The 16,940-nt window shown below is 38.0% G+C and overlaps 1 protein-coding gene across 1 annotated transcript in view; it reads right to left on the bottom strand.

Annotated features, from left to right (window-relative positions):
- The window catches only part of FRMPD4 (FERM and PDZ domain containing 4), an 864,755-nt gene extending 848,828 nt beyond the window's left edge, over positions 1 to 15,927 (bottom strand). The window contains exon 1 of the mRNA XM_065538545.2: positions 15,723 to 15,927. The gene's annotated coding sequence lies outside the window, so the exon portion shown is untranslated. The remainder of the gene's footprint in view (positions 1 to 15,722) is intronic.
- Between the last annotated feature and the right edge of the window lie 1,013 nt (positions 15,928 to 16,940).

The raw sequence follows: 16,940 nt of genomic DNA, 5'->3' as shown, positions 1-16,940 counted from the left end.
ATATAATGTATTTTGATATGGTCAAATCTCAATTTCAACTTTATATTGGCTTATATTATAGCCAAGATATATTTTCATTCCTAATTAAAAATAGGTTATTAGTCACCAAAATGTAAGAGATACTTGATAGGCAGTAAGAAATCCTAACTTAAAACCTTTAAGAATTCAGGAAAAACATATATTCAAAACCAAAATTCAGGCCCAAGTGTCTCTACAGGAAGGAGTTCTTAACAGCAGTGCTATTCTGAATCAAAATGTGGGGGGGGGGGGAGGAATAGCATTAGGAGATATACCTAATGTAAACGACAAGTTAATGGGTGCAGCACACCAACATGGCATATGTATACATATGTAACAAACCTGCACATTGTGCACATGTACCCTAGAACTTAAAGTATAATAAAAAAAATCTACTTGAAATTTTTATAAAGTAAATGTACTCTTGGCTAGTAGTCCTCAAGACTGTCAAGGTCATGGAAAACAAGGAAAGACAGAAAAACTGACAGACCAGGGAAGAAGGAGGAGACATGACAACTAAATGCAAAGTGGCATCCTGGATGAGATCCTGAAACAGAAGATGTAGTAGTAGAAAAACTGGTGAAATCCAAATAAAGACTGTAGTTTAATGAATACTAATGTACTAAAGTACCATCAAAATCAAAGGTGTTATCAATGGGGGAAACAGAATGAGGGCTACATAGGAACTATCTGTATTATCTTTGCGAGTTATTTGTAAATCCAAAATTATTATAAAATAAACAAGGTTACTTAATAATAAAAAAAACCTGGGATGCAACCCCCAAGAATTTTTTTCTTTTAATTTTGACATCCAGGTATATGTATATCAAGAAAGCTCTCACTGATTGTGAAGCAAATCTCAGAACTGAGACCCATCCGAAGTTTCACTTCTGAGAAAATAGATTATGTTCCCAATTCTTGTTATAAAATCATTCCTTCAGGAAACACAGGATACACTAGGGACAAGAGAGCAATCTATTCCCTGCTGGCCTCTCTCAGACTCTGACCAAAAGCAGCAGACCCCTAGGAAATGGGAGATTAGACTTCTTTCATTCTTTGCCCTTTCTTGAACTGTGAAAGATTCCCCTCAGTTTCATGATCTCAGAACTTAATTATCGAGCAGGGTAACTCCATTTCCTGTCCGGCAGATTTTGATGTACTGATTCTATGGCTTTCTGCTCATCTTGTCTTCCTTCCAGATGTGCAGGAGTGAAGGAGCTGGTGGCTATCAGACCTCAAGGTCTCCAACAGGACAAGATCAAGAGGGATTCCACTCCCACGGACCACTCACTCACCCTAGGAAGACTGTGAAATGCCTGTCCTGGTGCTTCGTTTGAATTGCTGAAAGACCATCTTTATGTCAGAAATGCTTTGTCATTACACTTGGTAAGGACCTTGGGGTTCAAGCCAGTTTACTCTTTTCTGCTCTACCGTGAGCATGAAAGCCACCTATAGATATGCTCTGAGGCAGGATTTTGACATCAAAGTCAAAATAAGAATTTAGAAAGAAAAGAAAGGGAGGGAGGAAAAAGGGAAGTTTGGTCCAAGAAAAAAAATGCAGTGTCATTTCTGACCAACTAAATAGCACTTGAAAAATCTGTCTAGCCCCACCTATATACATATACTATATACCTCCTAAACATACATACACACATATACATAATCACATGCACACACATAGAAGTTCTCATTTCTCTACACATAAGATACTGAGTCCTCTGATAAAGCACAAAATTACTGTTAGGATATTTGAGAATTTGTTCACTTATTCATTCATCAAATCACTTATTCATTCATCAAATAATACTGAGTACTACTAGGTGCCAGGAACTGTTCTTGGAGCTGGGGATATAATAGTGAACTAGACAGTTTCTACTCTCACAATCATTTTGATACTACTAAATTACATTTATCAAATATGTATTAAATGCCAGTTACTGGATTATGTAATCACTTTACAAGTATTATCCCATTTATTCCTCACAGCAACCCTATGAGGAGATAAAATTATTACTCCCATTTTTCCAGATGAGAACTCTGGGGCTTAGTAAGCTCAAGTAACTTACTACAAGGAACATGATAACACATAGATTTTAATCCAGAGAGAGTAATTACCTGAGCTAGCACAATACTGCATACCCAGTGTTAGATGTCAACTGTTGACCTATCCTGTGGTGGCATGAAGTGCTGACTGGAACAAAGCAAACAAAGCAAATATTGCTCTCTTTACTCCAATGTGGAAGGATTCTCCAGCTTGCTTTCTTGGCCCCCTCTCCCCTCAGCTTCTGGGTCTAGGAAGAGGAGTGCCCTTGCCTTGCACTTGTCCTTCATTCTTCATTTCTTCCTCTCCCATTCCTGGAAAGGGAACAGCAAGGAGGAAATTGCCTTTCCATCCCACGCACAGCTGTTGCAAGAAAGCTCTGGCAGGCACCAAGCTCTCCCAAGAGAGGGAGTCCAGGAGGAGCCATTCCCTGCTCCTTCCCATGGCTCCCCCATTTTTGGATGAGCTTTATCCATCGGTCACCTGTTATGTGCAGTTCAAGGTCTGGCATTGGCTCCCAGTCAGAACCCAAACAGTGCTCTCTGTCCCAGGTAGAGATCCAAGGAGCCGAGGGAAGGCAGGAAGACATGTCTAAAAGAGGAAGCAGAGAAAATGCTGGACTGCACTCTCTGAGCAACAGCCCTTGGAGACACCCCAAGAGGCAGCTGCCCAGCTGGCAAGGCTTGTGTCAGGCAGCTGTGTGCCCAGGAACAGGGAGCAGCACACATACGGCAGAGCAGGCCCGCACCATCTGTCACGCGCCCGTGCCAGCATCTTCACTTCAGGCTAGTTGGGAGTGGGAGGCGTCTGAAGAGAAGTGACAGCTCACCAAGCCAGCCACATGCCATGACTCCCCTCTAACAATCTCTTCCTTTAAACATTTAGTCTCCTTCACCGCTGCCATGTGGCAGTTGCCAGTGGATACTCTACGATAATTAAGAGCATGCAATTTGGAGTCCAAAAGCCCTGGGTTTGAATTCAGGTTCTCCATGTACAAGTGTGGGTGACATGGGTAAATTACTTAACCACCTGTCTTTGAACATCAGTTTCCTCTTTTGTAAAATGAGAGTTATGATAATTATCCCTCAAGGTAGTTGTGAGGATTATATTTGATAGTATCTGTGAAGAGCTAAGGGTAAGGCTTTGAAAAACAAACAACATAATAGGCAATAAGTAAAACAAAGACTTTTCCATGCTAAGTCAAATCCCTGACTACAAAACAATCTTCTTTTGTAGGTGGTAGGTCTTCTGTCTCAGTTGTGGAAGGAAAAAGAGCAGTAGAGTCTCAGCACACTTTACTGTGCATTCAGAGCTCCTGGGAACCTTGGGAAAGGCAGATTCTGATTTAGTATGTTCTGAGTGGGGTCCGAGATTCTGCATTTCAAGTAAGTTCTCAAAGGTGCTGATGGTGCTGATCTAAGGACAGCACTTTGCACAGCAAGAGTCTGGAAAACCAGTTGTAGTACCTTGAACAAACTATTTAACTTCTCTAAACTTTGATTTTCTCAAATGCAAAAATTTAAATGTTTACCTAGATAATTTCACAATCCTTCTTTGCTACCATGTTGCAATAGGTTACTGAAAAAATGGCTGCCAACAGTTCCCCCAACCCTTCTGCTACACGACTTTGTCCCTCTTTCCAACAAGAGAAAGAGCCCTTCCCTTTGAATCTGGCTTGTCCTGTTACTTGTTTGGATCAGGAGAGTGTGACAGAAGTAAAAGTTTGTGATTTCCAGGCCTAAGCCTTAGAAAGCTTGGCAGCTTTCCTTTTCTATTTTTTTATTTTTTGACTTTGGCATCCAGCTTCCATGTAAAGAAGCTAAGGCTAGAGTGCTGAAAAGGAAAAGAAAATGGTATAGCCAGCACTCAGCTCTATTAGGCACTGCAGCTGAGATGCCGGACACATGAGCATAGTCCTCTTGGACATTCCAGCTCCAGTTGACTTTCCAGCTTTATGTAGCTACACAAGAAAACCCAGCTACAATTTCGTGTAGCAAATGAACCACACTGCTGAACTCATCCACAATATTCTGAGAAATAATAAATTTTTGTTGTTTTAAGCCACTGTGTCTTAGGATGGTTTGTTACACAGTAATTGATAGCTGATACACATGTTCTGCTGACATAGGAGATAACAGAAATTTTTAAAGCCACAACATTTGGAAGAATTATAAAGAAATATGCCTATTAACTGGAAAGCTGAATATATGCTGAGAAGTGACTCTTACATTTACATAGTTCTTAATGAAGACCTCTCTTCTGTATTAAATTCAATTCATTCAGACAGTCTCTGACTTACAATGGTTCAACTTACAACATTCAGTATGCACCTGGACTTACAATGGGTTTATGTTCAGATAAGCCCATTATAAGTCAAAAATGCACATTTGACTTAACAGCATTTTCAATTTATGATGAGCTTATTGGGATGTAGCCCACTCTAAGTTGAGGAGCACCTATTTGTTCAGGGCTAGTGGGGAATGTGAGAAGTTGGGGATGTAATTCCAAGAAACTCGCATTATATTTGGGAATGCTATAGCATATATTACAAAAAAATTAGAGAACACATATCAATTAATAATAGTATACTAAACATATACTTGAGACTCAAATTATTTTAGCACCAACAACAAAATTCTATGGATGCCTAGAAGGTACTCAGTAAGTGTATTCCAGAATTAGAGAACAGTTTAGCGAAGAAGTACAGGCATATCTCATTTTATTGCTCTTCACTTTATTGTGCTTTGCAGATAGTTTTTGCTTTGTTGTGTTTTGTTTACAAATAATGGCTTGTGGCAACCCTGTGTTGAGCAACTTTATCAGCACCATTTTTCCTACAGCATGTGCTCACTTCATATCTCTGTGTCAGATAATGTTAGCATTTTTTTAGCAACAAAGTATTTTCAAATTAAGGTATGTATATTGTTCTTTTAGAAATAATGCTACTGTATACTTAATAAACTATAGTATAAACATAACTTTTGTATATACTGGACAGCCAAAAAATTCGTGTGACTCACTCTATTGCAACATTTGCGTTCTTGTAGTGGTCTGGAACCAACCTGCAATATCTCCAAGGTATGCCTGTATAACTTAAACTTGGATAAATGAGGGAGTAAAAAGAACTACGTGATGGTTGAGTCATGGTGTTCAAATTTTCTATACAAAAATGAAACAGCCCTATTGACAAATACATTCTAGAAAGTATCAGAAGTTGTTTATACAGAGGATGATGATTTTAAATAGACCTTTAAAATTATTTTTGTTATGGCACACATAGTTTCACTAAATTAGTACATTGTGAGGACACAAGGTTATTGTAAAATATATGCTATAGAAATATGAATAGAATCTCAGAGTTGTAATACAGGTAAAAAATGTGAAAGTGTAGTGTTAAAGCCAAAAAAATTACAACATAGGACTCTTGAAAAGTGTACACAAAGTAGAATTTGGGAAATAAATATAAAGGATTTGATGTACGTAGTGATCATCTTTAGCCCTCTCATCCACATCCTAGTTATAATATGTTTTATTTGGAAAATATTTTCTAAGTGATTGCTATTGATAATGTGAAACCTCAGAATTAAAATTTTCCAACGATAGTCGAATAAAATGAGTTCAATGGTTAAGAATAAGATATAAGAAAAAACAAAACTATACTTGTTTTTATAATATTCTTTATGCACACTTCTGTAAGAAAATTCTGCAATTACTTAAATAATGTTTTAACTGTACTGGAAAATAAATCCATTTTTTAGAACAGGAAATTAATCTTCTAGGCAACTTCTCAAAACTCCATTTATCTATGTTATCATTTTGCTACCTCTTTTTATGAAAATCCAAGAGGGAAGAACACAATTCTGATATACTGGTAATGTGAGACCTCAGAATAACACCCATTTTAAATGAAAGTTCCAACCAAAAATCATGATTGAGTGTTTAAATATTCTTGGAGAGACAAAGGACTAGTTTAATAATGATATAATACTACCTTCCTACCAGCACATAGATCGACCTGGGTACACAGTTAGCATTCAATGAAGTAATTAAATAAATCTGTCCCGGGTGTGACTGGCTGGGGCCAGTGTCACAGGCAAAAAAAGAATTTACCAAGAGAGTTGTAGGTAAAGAAAGACAGATTTATTAAAGAAAGTACAAACATATGTTGCAAGGGTGCAATGGGCAGCACAGCAAAGAAGGGGCTGTCTGCCAAGAGGCAAAGGATAGAGGGAAGTTTTGTAGGTTCCTACTGGAGTGGCTAAGTGCAGATAAGGTGTGCAGATAAGGTCCTGCTGCTGGGGCTACCTGTGGAGCGAGGTATATGGGAACAGGGGGTAATGCCAGCAGGTTGTCTGTGATTTTCCTTGTCTCAGAACAATTGTTCTCCCTGACCTGGGGCCCCTTCCTTTTTGTTGCTTACCTATCTTATTAGAACTCCACAGGATGAATGTCAATGCATACAAGCTTTCTCAAGGATGGCCTTGGATAGAGGAAACAAGAAGAAACAAGAAGGGTTAACTCAACCCATTGCAGTTAAATCTTCCTTGAATATTCTTTCATCTATTCATTTAACAATGAAGTTAAAAGGCCAAGATTGAAAAAGTTACAGTAACCTAAAATTGGAGTAAAGGGATATTATTTGGGTACCTATATCTTGGTGGGGAAAAACAGACAATAAACACAGAAATAAATGCATAAGAATGCTAGATGATTGTGAGAATGCTGTAGAAAACTAAAGCTGAGTCAGAAGAGTGGTGGGCAGGAACAATATTTAGGTGAGGTCATCAGGAAAGGTCCCTCCGAGGAGACATCTAACCAGAGACATGTGGGAGAGAGCATTCCAGATAAAGGGAACAATTAGTACCAAAGTTCTGAGTCAGAAAGGAGGGTTGGTATTAAGATATAATTATCAGATTTGTTAAATAATAAAATTAAATAGAGAAATAGAATAAGCAAAAAAGTTAAACAAAAAAAACGTCACGATTACTGGAGCTGACTTTATGTGTATAGAGTATGTGAGCACCTTCCTCACTTTAGGGGTTTGAGTTCTGTTTTAGGAAGGGGAGAGATGGTCTTCCTGGGCAAACACATTAAACACACAGAATTTCTAACCCATTAGCTTCAGTCCCCTGGGAGAATTGTGTTAAATCCAGTCAGCAATTATCTGTAATACTGGATAACAACCTCCACCTGAGAGTGAGCTTTGAAAGGGCAAAGCACAGTCACTGTCAGAGAAGGGTCCTTCAGGTACATATTGAATTGCCTGGGGAAAGACCTTTTGACATCTCTGTTTGTTTTTCAAAGCACTGGCTTTGTGCTTTGTAATCAGGGGAAAAAAATGGTTTGTCTAAATCGATCTCCTCTCTGTAATTTCAACATATTTCCCCACTGTTTCCTTCTATAAATCCACTTTACTGAGACAGAAGACTCCTCAGTTGTCACCTTAAAAATCTTCAAAAACTTGGGGTGCATATTGGGGAAAATTATGAATAGGTAGTACAGATTAATGGAGTTAGAATCATCAGTCACTATTTGTCACACCTTCCTGATTTGTGTGGGAAAAGCTGAGAAACTAACAAATATGATTCCTTGGGGGCATGTGCAGCCCTGCAGAATAAAGCATGCTCTACTCTGGGCATCTCAAAGGGGCACCTTGGTTTTATAAGTATTTGGCCATAAAATCATCTCAGCCACTAAAAATATAGATGGATAATCAATAGCATAAATGAACCTTAATAAGATTTTGCTTTATTTGGATATACATTCAACTCAAAGCTTTGAAATAATAGCTTTCATGCACAATTTAATACGGTCAATTGAATAGAAACAATCTATGTGGCTATGCTGCTAAGCTTCCCTTTTTGGGCAAGGGGATAACATGTCTCTTTGAGAAACTGAAAAAAGTGATGGGAAAATGCTTAAACAGATATAAAATTGCATTAAGTATAGAGGAGTTCATGGATCTCCTGGATTATTGAAGCCCCGTGCCCTAGAGACAATGGAAGACAAAGAGTGTAACAATAGTAACACCTCAGGTCTATACAGCACTAGGAAAAGAGTCCTAATTTTATTGGTGGTAGGTACACCAAAGCAGAGTATGTTAACATAATGGCTAATTTTTTTTTAACATTTAAAAAATGGTTAATTGTGGTAAGATACACATAAAATGTGGCATCTTAACCATTTTTAGTGTACAGCTTAGTAGTGCTAAATATATTCACATTATTATGCAACCAATCTCCACAATGCTTTTCATCTTGCAAAACTGAAATGCTATACTCACTAAACAACTCCCCATTCTTCCACCCTCTAGCCCCTGCCAATCACCATTCTACTTTCTGTCTCTATGCATCAGACTACTCTAGATACCTCATATAAGTAGAATCATATAGCAGTTTATCTTTTTGTGACTGGCTTATTTCGCTTAGCATAATATCCTGAAGGTTCATCCATGTTGTAACCTGTGTCCATTTCCTTCCTTTTAATGACTGAATAATATTCCATTGTATAAATATATCACATTTTGCTTATCTATTTATCCACTGATGGACACTGAGCTTCTTCCACCTCTTAGCTATTATAAATGATGTTGCTGTAAATATGGCTGTACAGATATCTCTTTGATATTCTGCTTTCTTTTAGATAATATACCTAGAAGTGCAATGACACAACAGTTTTGGTGCATCCATTTTGATGGGCCTGTTAGATGCCAAGGAACATTATGATTTAGCAATTGTGAGTTGGGATCCGTGTCAAAAGGGCCCACCAAAATGTGAAATCTGTGTTTTATTACAAAGTCATGCACATGATAGACATTCCTGATCCTTATTCTATATTTAACCTCTCCTCTATTATGCAGATTTCACATTTTACTTTATTCATGTCAGTATTTTAAAAATTTGTATAAGAATGAATTAATTTTATAATAAAAAGGTAATAAAGCTCTTTTTAAGTCTGTTAGAACTAAGTCTCAAAGGGTATCTCAACTATCTCTTAAAACCATAAATTCAAAGTAAATTTATAATATGAATATTGGTGAATATATATATATTCATATTGTATGTGTGTATGTGTGTTTGTGTGTGTGTATATGTATATATACATGTGTATATATAAATTCCTAACTGTTCTTCTAATGTGTGTTTGCATATACTATATATATACACACACACATATATATACACACACATTAGAAAAAACAGTTAAGAATTTATTTGAAGACTTTCTGCTCAGTGTGGCACTGAGAATAAGGACATGTATATTCCTCCTCGTCCTTCCCCCTGAACAAGCAACATAACACTGATCAATAAAACTGAGTATAACCAAAAAGCCTTCAAAATAGCAGAGATATCTATCCCCTCAATTATCAAATGGAAAAGGAAATATTTTTAAGTGTAATTCTTTATTGAATATAAACAAGTAGAGCCATCATGATTTTAAAGGTGAAACTAATTAACATGAGATGTAGACCATTTATTCAAGGTGTCCATGATGTCTCTAAGAATGAGCAATCACTCAGCTTAGAATGACAAAAGGTCCTTTATGAGCAGAGGACAAGGTTAGCACATGAATCCCTGTCATGGGTTATTTGCCTGCCAGATGGAGCCTGTAGCCTACCCATCCCACCTCTGAATCCCACCTTATCCCAACTCCACCACAGGGGAGATGAGGCCCTAAGATGAAGAAAGGACATCCATTTGTTTATTTCCTGGTTATCAGAACAGCTGGAATTTCAATGATTTGTTCTGGGGCCACATCAACATAGTGGCATCAATAGGTAACTGAGTCACAAGAGCTCTAACACAGCTGGGTCAAAATTGTTTCAAAATGCATGTGCCCATTTGAATCATCCCAAGTCAGACCCAATAACTTGGCCTAGTCATTCCAAGCCAGTGTGGATTCAGGGCATCAGAAACCAGCTTCAAACCATATGCCCTTTGGAAGCGTCCTTGACAATTACTTTACAGCTCTGCCTGTGCATACGTACTGGAAGATTCAATCTCCTTAGCAGCCTAGAATTTCAGCTAGAATTTCAATCTCCTTAGTAGCCTAGAATTTGCTTATGGTTGTCCTCAAGCATCATGGACCATTTACAAAGTGTATAGGGGTGATCTCTCCTTGTAGATTCAAAGTGTTTTCAGAACAGGGACTAGATCTACTATTTATTTTCCATCCCCCCTAGAGCTTACTCTAATGCTTTGCATGTCCGAGATATTTGTTAATTTTCAGACAATCTCCTCAAGAAAGACTAGAGAGCCTTTTGCCAGAATGCCATAAAAAAAAGAAGTACGGGTAAATGAGCACACTGAGATTATGGCATAAGATAGATACATCTCTCCTCACACATAAGGACCAGATCCAAAGTCAAATCACTGAGAACTGAAGTGAAAGAAATAGATTATTTAACCAATGTCTAAGTTTCCAATTTCTGTCTTTGTGCCAATTATCCCCAATTTATATTTGCAGCCCAGACTGCTCTTCACAGCTACCCTCTACTTACTAGGTAGTGCCAACCTGGATGTCTCAGAGGCCCCTTACACTCCAAAATTTGCCAAAACTCAGCTCATTTGACCCCTAAAATATCAGCTCTGTAAAGGCTAGGCTTTTGTTTCATTCACTGTTGGATCCCGAAGGCCTAGAGTAGTGCCTGGCAGACAGCAGGTGCTCAGTAAAGTGTTTGAATGAATTAATAATGGATGAATGAATGCAGGGACCTCCCTAGGAGACACTGTCTTCCATTAAAGCCATATGTGTTGCCAGAGAGTTCTCTAGCACTTGACAGTTAAGATCAAACCCTATACCTCTTCCCATTACCTCATCCCTCCAGCCTCCTCTCTCTTTTATCAAATCACCCTCTCTGCTGCCTCATCTCTGGGAGCCCCTAAATATGCTCAAAATCTACTACAGGTTGAATATTTCTTATCAAAAATGCTTGGGACAAGAAGTGTTTTGGATTTCAGATATTTTCAGATTTTGGAATATTTGTATATACAAAATATCTCAAGGATGGGACTCAAGTCTAAACATGAAATTCATTTATGTTTCATATGTATATGTTATACACATAGCCTGAAGGTTATTTTACACAATATTTTAAATAATTTTGTGCATGATGCAAAGTTTTAACCATATTTTTACTGTGAACTGTCACATGGGGTCAGGTATGGAATTTTACACTTGTAATGTCATGTTGGTGCTCAAAAAGTTTCAAATTTTGGATTTTCAAATTAGGGATGCTCAAACTATATCATAAAACAAAATGCTCCTTTATTATACAAGGTCCTCTATAAATCTGTCCACAGTCTCATTTTGCCAGTCCCACTCACACTATTATAATATTGAATTCCCTAGAGTTCCCAACTCACACCTCACTCTTTGACTCCTCTGTAGCTTTCTCAGGCAAGGAATGACTTGCTGAAGTGTCCTCCCCCTCCCCTGGAGAAGCCCTCTCTTGGCTATCTCCTCTTTACCCTTTAATTCCCAGTGCAGGTGCTGTCTCCTCTATGAAGTCTTTCACTGGGAATTTCCCCTCCCAGTCTGCCAGTCTATGTGTTCTTCTTCTATGCTCTCACAATACACTATGCCAGGACTATTTTCAAACTTTTAAAAATATCTTGGCATACATAGAAAATGGTTGAGGGTAGACAAGACTGTGCATGGCCACAAGCAACTGGCCTGGGTCTCTGGCTTTCATAAACCTTGTGCATTAACACCTGGGTACTTTTGTAACCCATTCATTGCATACCAGCATGGCATGTCAAGCTGGTTGGTAGCTCTGTTCTTGGTATGTCTTAGTCTTAATCGCTACATTCACTGCACTGTATTACACTTATTCGTGTTTGTGTTTTTCCCTCACTGAACCTATGAACTCCTTAAGGGCAAGAAACTTGTATTCTTATTTTTCATGTTTTAAATGACTATAAAATAAAATGGGCTTTTGAGGATGTACAGTCCCATAAATTTTATCACATGTATATCTTTGTGTAACCATGACTACAATCAAGATACAGAATATTTCCATCACCCAGGGTGCTGACACACCCTCCTCCAACCCCTAATCCTTGGCACCCACTGATCTGTTCTCTGTCACTATAGTTTTGTCTCTTCGAAAATGTCTTATAAATGGAATCGTACAGTGTATAACCTTTTGAAACTGGCTTCACTCAGCCAAAGCCTTTGACATTCATCCAATTTGTTGTGTGTATCAATAATTTGTTTCTTTTTATCACTGAGTAGTATTCCATTGTGAGGATTTAACATAGTTTGTTTATTCATTCATCCACTGAAGGGTATTTGGGTTGTTTCCAGTCTGGGGCAATTTTGATAGACTTGCTGAAAACATTCATGAGAAGGTTTTGTGGGAATGTAAATTTTTATTCTTCTAGGGTAAATACCCAGGGGTGGGGATTATATGGGCATTATGGCAAATGTATTTTTAGCTTTATGAGAAACTGCCAGACTGTCTCCAAAGTGACTGTACTATTTTGCCAATAGATTGTACTGGCAATGTATGAGAGTTCCAGTTGTTCCATATCCTTGCCAGCATTTCGAATTGCCAGCATTTGGCATTGCCAGCATTTTTATTTCAGCCATTCTCATAGGTATGGCACGGCATCTTATTGTAGCTTTGTCTTCATCTTTGAACTCCAGCATTTTGCAATGTGGTAGGTTCTCAGTAAATATTTGTTGAACTGAAATACACTCATCTTGTTGTTTTGCCTCATTTAATAAACCCACTAATAATAAATTCAAGGCCGGGCACAGTGGCTCACGCCTGTCATCCCAGCACTTTCAAAGGTCAAGGTGGGCGAATCACTTGAAGTCAGGAGTTCAAGACCAGCCTGGCCAACATGGTAAAACCCCGTCTCTACTAAAAGAACAAAGATTAGCCAGGTGTGATGGTGCGTGCCTATAATTTCAGCTACTTGGGAAGCTGAAGCACGAGAATCACTTGAAACTGGGAGGCAGAGGTTTCAGTGAACTGAGATTGCTCCACTGTATTCCAGCCTGGGTGACAGAGTGAGACTCTGTCTCAAAAAATAAATAAATAAAAATAAATAAATGCAATTTTCACTGCACTTTATACTAAGCTTTGTGTTAGAAAAAAAAATGCACAGGACAGAAGTATTAAACTCTCTCTTTCTCTCATCTTCCTGTACTCCTTTTCCCAAGTCCTAAATGAATCATTCTTTCTATTAGGATATATAGCCATATAGCCTATAATTTTCACTCAACAAACTGAACTTGAAGGCATGCAATCAAGAGCTTTTGAAAGTCTCTATTCTCACTGCTAATAGTACTAACCATAAGAATCACTCACCATGAATAATTAGATAATTGGATGAACCAGGCACTGTGTTAGGAGAAATTCCCATGGTAACTCACTTATCCCCCCCCCCCCCAACCCAATGAAACAGGTATTATCTTCATTTTAGAGATGTGGGAACTGAAGTTTAATGAAGCTGACAAACTTGCCCAAAATCATATAGCCAATAAATGAAGGTTCTAGGGTGCATACCAGATCAAGCTGGTTTCAGAAAACACGGTCCTAACCATTCCATGTACCTGCTTTACTTGGCAAAGGAACTAGCTGCTCTTTAATCAACAGCAAAACAACAAAAATAATCTCAAGTCACTTTAATTTTGAGGAGTTATAAAACTTTAGAAAAGTAAACCTCTCTCTTTACTTGAGTCTTATGATAATAGCTCCTTCAGATCAGCCATGAGGCATACAGATGGAGGAGCATGGAGACCCCCAGTCTGGGAAACCTCAATTGGTCTATTGGAAGACAGACTAAAAATTATAGACCTTATTCTCATGAAGCTAACAGCGTGAGTAGGACTCAGCTGAGCAAACTGAACTAGCATCACTTGTGGATCTATGATAATTATCCCTGCCCATTGAATCTTGAACTACATTTACATAGTTCTATAGTTGAGAGTGTTCTCCACTGCAGACCTAAGCTGAAGTGATAATAACAGTTTTTTTTAACGTTGATTCTAAAAATAAAATAGAATTTTATATATAAAATAATATAGTAACCTGGATAATCTAATGACTATCAACTCTTAGGTGCATCCAGGGATAATAAAAAGCTTCAGTCTTTAGAGACATATATAGCACTAATTTTAATAGAACAAATCACACCCAGACCTTTTACTAGATGCATGCTATAACCAAGAGACTATTGAACTGGAATTCAGTGGTTTGACCTATTATTTTGATTTAAAATATTTCTTAACTCTTTTATTGCTTACTTCCTCCCAAACCCATAAACAAGCTTCAGTGAGCTTGGAGCTGAATCTATTTCTTTGAATGTTATTGATTAGGAAAGATAGAAGGCACAAATCCCAGGATCCTATGTTTTAAGTGATGACTTTACAGAGCCCAAACATTTAATCATTTCACCCTTCAAGTAAGAAATCAGGAGAAAAATGTAGGTGCTAAAAAGAAAAGTCATCCAATGAAATTATGCTGCAAGCCAACAGCTTTTGGGGATCACAGTAACTAGTTCCAAATGTCAGACTCTTTTGTGTGTTTGAGTCTCGTAGAATAACATCAATTTCTAAATCTTCTTTATAGGGAACTGCATTTAAAAAAAAAGGTTTCATTTGCACTCATCTGAAGGTGTTCTAGACAAATACTGCTACCAAGTAATTACTGTCATGAAAAATTATGGTAACTCAAAAACATTTGGCTCAAAGTCTCAAGTAGCAAAAGTCGAGGGCAATGACTTTTATCAATTTGGAGAGCTTCTCTTAACCTGTGGCAGTTCCTCTATATTTGGGTCTGCACATAATGTTCATATTGCCCTGCTTAAACACTCAATAATCATAGAATCTACTGAAAGAATATCATCTAAACAAATTTACGAGTCTTATAATATATAGTGCCAGTGATTAATGAGAAAGCATTAAATAGCAGAATGACTGGAAATTTTCCAATAGGCATTCCAAAGTGTGTGCATTACTGATGAATTTCTCATATTTGAAAGCTAGACAACCCCAAGAAAAGAATTACATATTTATATAAATCATAAGCCATTCTGCAATAGTGTGAACTTTCTGTAAAATTGTGATGTTTCTCAAGGGAGAAAAACTTATTTATCAAGACCATTGAACATAAAGAAACAATTAAATACAAACCAATTTGCATAGCCAACATAGCATTTTCTGTTGAAAAATCAAAACTTTTCATCCTGACAGATATATTTGTCACTGAGAAGATAGGATTTTTAAAAGAAAATAAACACAGCACACAATTCAGTTCCCTTGCAAAAAGTGCAGCTAAAAGTTTACTGTGAATTATAGCCTATTATAATACCATAGAAATGAACAGGCAGCTAAAATCAGTTTCTCTTTTCCCAAAAGTGCCTGTGGACATTTATTCCTAAGGAAATAAATGACCAAAGTAGTATACAGCTTTGTCCTTCTGTTTTACAGGATATTCCTGCCTTGCCTCCAATATTCTTTTTAAATTTTTGAATTGCCTGAACAAAACTCAGAAGGACTTCATTTTTCTCCAAAGGCATCATTCTTGTATAATTCTGAGACAGAGCTTTCAATTCTATCCAAATAAATTCATCCTACTGAAAAGCACATGCTCATCTCAGAAAGCAATAATAAGACCCCTGATATTTTTTCCTTGAAGACCATTACTCACTGGCAAATATGTTCTCCTTCATCCTCAGCTGCCCTGCTGAAGCCCCAGGGAATGGAGAAGGTCTGCCAGTTTTCTCCTTCAAGGTCCTCCTCCATGGTAGGAAGCCAAAACAGCCCACCTTTTCCTAAGGATGAAAGAAAGAACCTCTTCTTTATTCTTTTATAAGAAGAATGACTGTATCATAACAACTGCTATCCAAGAGAGTGAGAGAGGAAGGAGAGGAGGAATCGATGCTGAGAGGCCAATCATATTTCATCACTCAGCTACTTGGAAACCAGATATTCTTAAACAATCACACGCTCTGAGAGATTTGAGGATGCAAAAGAGGAGTGGCTCTGCCTTTTGTAAATTATTAACAGGGACTTTTTTCCTGACCACAAGTAAAGATGTACAGACTACTTATTAAAGAAAACAGCAATTAGGTATGACATGGAACATAAAAATGGACAAGTCAAAAGCAAAATCCCTGATCGTAGTTCTGTGCTGACCCCTCTGAATCAGGACAACCCAGTGCAGTTAGAATCAAAGTGATATCACACTGAGAATGAAGGGGCACCTTCTGAAGGTCTGAAGGGGCCATAACTGCAGCTTCAGCATCTGCCTCTGATGAAAAATGTGTATTTGCTCCTCCCCATCTGAGAACTCACGATGGGATATTTGGCGCTCTGAGCTGGAGTGAAGCCACCTGCACACAGTTCTCACATTGCTCCTAGATTTCAAATTGCTGCTTAACTCCTCCCATGGCTTTCTTGTGTCTCATCCAAATTTGAGATTTAACGCATCTACCTTAAAGCTATTTGAAACCAATTTCAGTGCTAGATGCTATCTAGTAATTTAAACTCGGTGAGAAAAAGCTGATCCAGAAAGCTTTTAGAAAGCATGAGCTTCCCATGCCATAGACAGAGGGCACTAGGGAATACTCTTTTGGGTGATATGGAAGGTCTCCTTTTCTCTAGACCAGGGTCTCTCAACGTTGACATTATTGACTTTTTGGACTGGCTACTCCTTTGCTGTGGGGGGCTGACCTGTGCATTGTAGGATGTTTAGTGGCATCTCTGGCCTCTACTCAGTAGATATCAGTAGCATCTCCCCAGTTGTGACAACTAAAAATATCTTCAGACATTGCCAAATATTCCTGGGAAGCAGAATCAACCCCAGTTGAAACCACTGCTATAGACCCATTTCTTTAGCGAAGTTGTTCAAAACAGGAGGAGTATC

This window comes from Macaca fascicularis, chromosome X, assembly GCF_037993035.2.
Source record: "Macaca fascicularis isolate 582-1 chromosome X, T2T-MFA8v1.1".
Classification (NCBI taxonomy): Eukaryota; Metazoa; Chordata; class Mammalia; order Primates; family Cercopithecidae; genus Macaca; species Macaca fascicularis.
The sequence above is the reverse complement of the archived record's forward strand: the minus strand, read 5'-3'. Positions and strand labels throughout refer to the sequence as shown.